At 34.5% G+C, this 6,212-nt stretch overlaps 1 long non-coding RNA gene across 1 annotated transcript in view; it reads right to left on the bottom strand.

Moving 5' to 3' along the window:
- Nucleotides 1-4,957: 4,957 nt before the first annotated feature.
- The window catches only part of LOC106872690 (uncharacterized), an 8,226-nt gene continuing 6,971 nt past the window's right edge, over nt 4,958-6,212 (bottom strand). The window contains exon 3 of the long non-coding RNA XR_001409795.2: nt 4,958-5,461. This is a non-coding gene — a long non-coding RNA (uncharacterized LOC106872690). The remainder of the gene's footprint in view (nt 5,462-6,212) is intronic.

The raw sequence follows: 6,212 nt of genomic DNA, 5'->3' as shown, positions 1-6,212 counted from the left end.
ATAATATATAATTTAATTATTACGTCATCATTGTTTAACATTTTGTCCATGCTGGCATGGGTTAGACGGTTTGCCTTATGGTATTCTAATATTGCCACAGAAATGGTATAGTGGTATGTGGCTTTCAACTGTTGCCACAGAATTCCATCACCATTGATGAAAACCTTTTTATAGTGAAGTGACTATAGGATTTGCTTAAACATTTTTGCATCACCTAATTACATTAGGAAATAACCTTAATTGCCAATCAAAGGAATGTACAATAGTTAGGAAATTAAGGGGCTGTAATATTTATTTGTTAACCACCTGGTCTAAGTTCTTAACTTGAGATAATCTATAGAAGGCATATAGCTCTACTGTTTCAGTTAATTGACTGGAGCTGTTGTATTTATGTGCTAATTATCTGGTCTAAGTCCTTATCTTGAGATAATCTAGAGTAGGCACATATTTTTACTGCTTCTGCTAATTGACGCATTCTGACGTCACTATCAAACAGTCATTACTAAAACTCATCCGTGGAAAAAAAATAGCCATTTCCTTCAACAATCCTAAATATTCAAATTTACATAAATTAACATAAATGAAGCCACTGTGATTCACAGTAGTTCATAGAAACCAAGATTTATAGTCAGATAACTGAACAACAATTGAGTGTCTCATGTAATGTCTATTGTTATTTTAATTACCACAATTACCACTATATGTGTGTCAGACACTCTGATACAGAGGTAGATGATTAGTCAAAGAGACAAGTTTATATACTCTCACCAACGCTACACTGTAACAATGGATAGCCCACTTGGCTCTCAACTACCCCACATACTGCAAGACAATATAATTAATTCACCATTGTACACAGCAACACCTGCAGAAAAATCAATGACTCATTAGCCAGCAAGGTTAAGATGAACACCTCCAGAGGATTTTTCACCAGAACAGATCTTGAAAGCAATGTTTTGAGTTATTTTATAACATATTTATCCTTTCTACGTAGCACTTGTTGACATATATATCATCAGAATTACCCCTCTACAGGGTACTTGTAAACAAATAAGTTTCTCAAATCTCTATTTAGTATAAGTATTCCCCAACCATTTTTTACCTGTGGACTCCTTTCATTCCTATTTCACTCTATTGGATCCTAATAAACATTCAATGTTTTAAAAAGTCTCATTATATTTTTGTACTTAAATATTATTTGAATTGTATAAAAAATTATTTTTAATATTTTGTGTATTGCAGAAGTACAGCCAGTTTATTGCACATAAATCTTAACAGCAAAATCTTGGGGCTATATGGACCCTGGTTGAGAACCACTGGTATATATTGACAGAGCTACCAACAATAACTACCTCACCAGGAACTGTTGAGGGAACAAATGGGTGCTTGATCTACTAGAAATAGCCAATAAATTTCAGTCCTTATCTTAAAAAAATGGAAGGACACATTATATAATGTATCAGGGTTGACCTGGACAAAACTTCTTCACAAAGTACATTTAGGATGAACCAGCAATAAAGTTTCTCGCCTCTCATTCTACTTCAATCTGTATTGACAGTCACTAACATGGTTATCTCCCAACATGTTACATTTAGACTGAGTCAATAGTTCCATCTATATGGAAGAATAATGGTAGAATAAGATGTCAATAAAAGAAATCGATTGCTAAGAGCCTATTAAAGTCAACTTTTCTTTTGTCCATCAGTGAAAATGAGGCAATGGTCAGTTACTGGCAAAGCAAATTGACTGGTTGTTTGACCTAGCAATTAACTAACTCAAGCTAACTCTAACCTTTACTTAACTCTTTGTTCTATTCAGTTTGTTTGAACTTGTTTGCTCTGATGCTAAGGCAACCTTCCTTCTGAAGAAGGCCTAAAAGATAATTGCCATGGCAAAGAGTAAAGTTAATAATAAAGTACAAATCCCAGTAAAATAGTAAACCTGTTTAACCTTTAAGCATTCTGATTTCTCAGTGAAATATAATACTTATTTATTCACATTGTTTTGTATTAATCATACATTACCTTGTTGTTCTGAGATTTTGATGATGCAATTGATTATTTTTAGAATAACATTGTAGAGCAGGTGTGAGAGGTCAAATCTAGCAGATATGAACATAAAACATAAAATATTTTGGCTGGATATGCCCAGTTTAAATGTTAAAGGGTTAATGTAAGAAGACGTCAGATGAGATAGATACACAAGAAAGTCATTATCAATAAGAGGACCAAGTAAAATGGTTCATTAAATGATATAATTCATACTAGAGAGGGTGTTAACCACAATGTAGTTAAATAGGGGGCTGGAAGATTTTCAAAGTTGTTGCTCATGTAACAACAAAGAATTCCTGGGTTTTTTTGTTTTTTTTTTCCATGTGAAACACAGACAGTATGAAGTTAGCATAAGAATCATGGTATTGGATCATAGGCACAGACATTGAATGTAGGAGATTTACAGCAGAGGCTGGACAGAAATCAAGCAATTGTGATCTATTGGATGTCATTTTGCATTTTTTTTTTTATGACTTAGTGTAAGAAGGGCAGCAGTGAAAATTATCGTAGGAGCTCTGAAACTGATAAAGCACAAAGGAAGAAAACAACAAATGGCATGTTTAATATGATGCAGTGCAGTAAAGATATTGACATCCAAGAGCCAAGAAGTGGTGTTAAATCATATGTCTACAACAATGCTGTCATGCATGATTAAGGTGAGAGAATGGTTGCAAATGAAGACAAACTGGTATGAATATGTGAAGAGAGTGGACGATAGCTGTTGGATGTAAAAATGTAACATGCTGTTAGACAGCAACAATGGAAGATGATGTTCGGAAAAAGGACTTGAGAAGTGGTTAGGTGAGACACAACAGGTGTTTTAAGCCCATGCCAACTCTGGAAAACATTAAAAATTGATTATCCACAACAGACATGTTTATCTTTCTAAGATGAAATTTTTATATAATGAGTTTGATAGGTCAACCATAGTCAGTCTATTATATAGACTATTATCAAAATGTCTGGCTTAAGGACTAAAGCAGCAATATAAAAATGCCACTGTAAACACAGTCTGTCTAAAAACCTTATGCAAAGCTCTGATGCGTCATTTCTATACAGTAAAAATTCTATTACAATGCCAGATATGTGACTGCTTGTTTCTGGGTTATACTAAAGCTAATGGACAATTCTCTAACAGATGTATTAACACTAGAATCCCCAAATTCCCAACAGAGTCTAACAATATTTTTGTAGCCAAGTCATGTAAGAACTGGTGTAACAAGCATTTCAGCACTGAGTGACCAAATCTCAAAGAACTCTATCTGTACAACCAAACATTACCATTTCTTGTTATTATTAATAGTTGTTCATTACTGACAGACATTTGAAACAGAACTCACATATATATTGCCAAGCAGGTCCACAATACTAAAACTACTGTAAATAGTTCTCATTCCTATATACATGTGTCAGACAAAAGCAAGACTATGTCAGTGTGGTTGTATCTTCCTTCTTAGACTTACAACAGTCCAATAACAATATGTATTAAATAAAGTGAAAAAAAAAACAATTCAACTCTAGAGTCTGGTTGAAGTTGCAGAAACCTTCCTTCATAGAGAGACAGAAATAAGGAACAAGCTGAGGATGAGCCTCTAAGAAAATATCATTTATAATATCCATTTGGCGTTAGGAAGGGCATCCAGCTGTAGAAACTCTGCCAAATCAGATTGGAGTCTGGTGTAGCCATCTGGTTCAACAGTCCTCAGTCAATCAGTCAAATTGTCCAACCCATGCTAGCATGGAAAGCAGACGTTAAACGATGATGATGATGTTCCATGTGGGCATGTGTTAGATAGAGTGAGAGGATTTAACAAGTCCAAGGACTGCATGATGCACCATCTGTTTTGCATGATCTTTACAAATGGGTGTACTTCCTAATGCCAACCACTTTACTACATGTACTGGGTGATTTTGTTCACAGCCCAACACAAGTGAGATTGCTATGCAGTGAGGCTACAGTAGAAAAGGGAGTGACATTATGCTAAATGTGGGGTTAAAGTATGACAGAAAGGGACAAAACAGGTTTCTTTCTGCAGAGGAGCTACATAGCTAAAATAATACGTCCAATATAAAAAATATTACTCCAGATGAACCTTTTACTTCAATGAACTATTACAAAATGTTTAAAAGCCAGGTACATCCACAAATTCTAATCATTATATATAAGCATTATCTTTCACATATTACAAACATGATGAATGAGAGATTTGAAAATGAAACTTTCTCAAACCATTTTCTTGTAGAAATAATAGTATTTCTATTCTTTCTACAAATCTGTAGGTGGCTTAAAACTAGCTGTTGTACAAGGTGACTGTAAGGTCTGAATTGTCTGAATGAATGCATCATGAATGTGCACAAATTGAAAGAAATGTGAAGTTACTGCTTCAAGTTCCAAATGAATCTTGCAAATTGCATCAAACTTTGCATTACTAATGGTGGAAAGAAACCATATTAAAAATGTTACTCATTAATGTAGTTGAATAAAATTATTGAAAATATGCATTTTCACCTGTGTATCCAGACTTTACAGTTACCCTGTATCGGAGATGACACACACACACACACACACACATGCATACATAGATGTACACACATACACTCCATTTCCAATCTTAATTTTCATTGTCAGTTTTTTTTTTGTTCTTTTTTTTGCACATTGCTGCTTATGATATTGTAAAACAGCAACGTTCTTTTATCAAGATTCCATGCAATTGTAAAGAATTACACAAGTCAAGATAAAAAAAAAAGCATTCAAAACTGGGTGTCTGAGAATGAAGACAGGAAAAACAGCAAATAGTTTCATCTGCACACCTTTTTTTTTTTATTATTATTATTTTAAAGGAGACAAGAAGAAATATTTAGGAAGGAAAGAAATTAAAAAATTTCTGGTTAGGAAGGTTCAGTCGTATTTTTGCAAAGAGAACTTACTTTATTCAACTGATGATCATCTGGTCAGATTAAAAAGTTTGAAGATGTTTTTTTTATGTACATAAATGGCATGAGTTAGGCTGTCTGACGACAATTAGGTTATTTAACAGTGCTAAACCACTGTACAGAGGAGATAGTACCAGTTAATTTACAGGGCATTATGTTACTTGAAAAAGAAAAAGAAAAGGTTTGTACATTGAAAACTTAAAACAAAATAACATTTACAGATTCACGTAGAAGAAGAAAAAAAAAGGACAGTATTTTTTTTTATCTTGAAGGGACAGAGAAAAAGAGGGGGGTGGATTATAGCCATTTTCCTAAGAAACTACCTTAGAGCTGCTTTGGGAAAAGGTGACAGAGAGCAAAGGGGAGCCACATTAAATATAGCTCAGGACAAAATCCCCTATTTTTCAGCAACTGCAGATCCAGCTGGTTCCGTGGCTTTATTCTTCTCTTGTTTTTTACGCATTATGTCAGCATCTCTAAAATCAGGAAAGTAATAAAAAGTAAAAATTTAGAACCAACCAATAAATTCAGCAATCAAAAACATACATCATCAACATTCTCATTTTAACAGTTACTTTTCCATATTTGCATGCGGCAGACAGAATGTGTCATGGTAGTTTTCGACAAGAGGATGTCCTTCCTGTCATAAACATTCAACTGTTTCCAAGTAAGATAATATTTCCCCATGACGAGACATGTTTTCATCGAAGACTGGAAACATTACACCACTTACATGATGACAACATTCACTTACAAATATCAAGCGATGTGAAGGCAAGAAGACAAAGAAACACACACACACACACACACACACACACAACAGGCTTCGATCAAAACTATACCAAAGTTCAGCAGTTGGTTTCTGGTGGACTGTCCAATGCATGCCAGCATGGAAAATGGACATTAAACAACAAATAAGTGCAATTGCTAGAATAAGAATGGGATAGAGAAAGTTCAAGGAACTTTTACCTCTGTTGGAGCACTGCCTTTTAGCCAAGCTAATTGACCCCAAGACTTATTCTTTGTAAGCCTAGTACTTATTCTATCGGTCTCTTTAGCCAAACCGCTAAGTTATGGGGACGTAAACACACCAGCATCAGTTGTCAAGCTAATGTTGGGGGGGGACAAACACAGACACACAAACACACACACACACACACACACACACACACATACATATATATATATATATATATATATATATACAACGGGCTTCTTTCAGTTTCC

The sequence above is a fragment of the Octopus bimaculoides genome, chromosome 12 (assembly GCF_001194135.2).
Source record: "Octopus bimaculoides isolate UCB-OBI-ISO-001 chromosome 12, ASM119413v2, whole genome shotgun sequence".
Taxonomy (NCBI): domain Eukaryota; kingdom Metazoa; phylum Mollusca; class Cephalopoda; order Octopoda; family Octopodidae; genus Octopus; species Octopus bimaculoides.
This window is presented reverse-complemented; position numbering and strand designations above follow the sequence as displayed.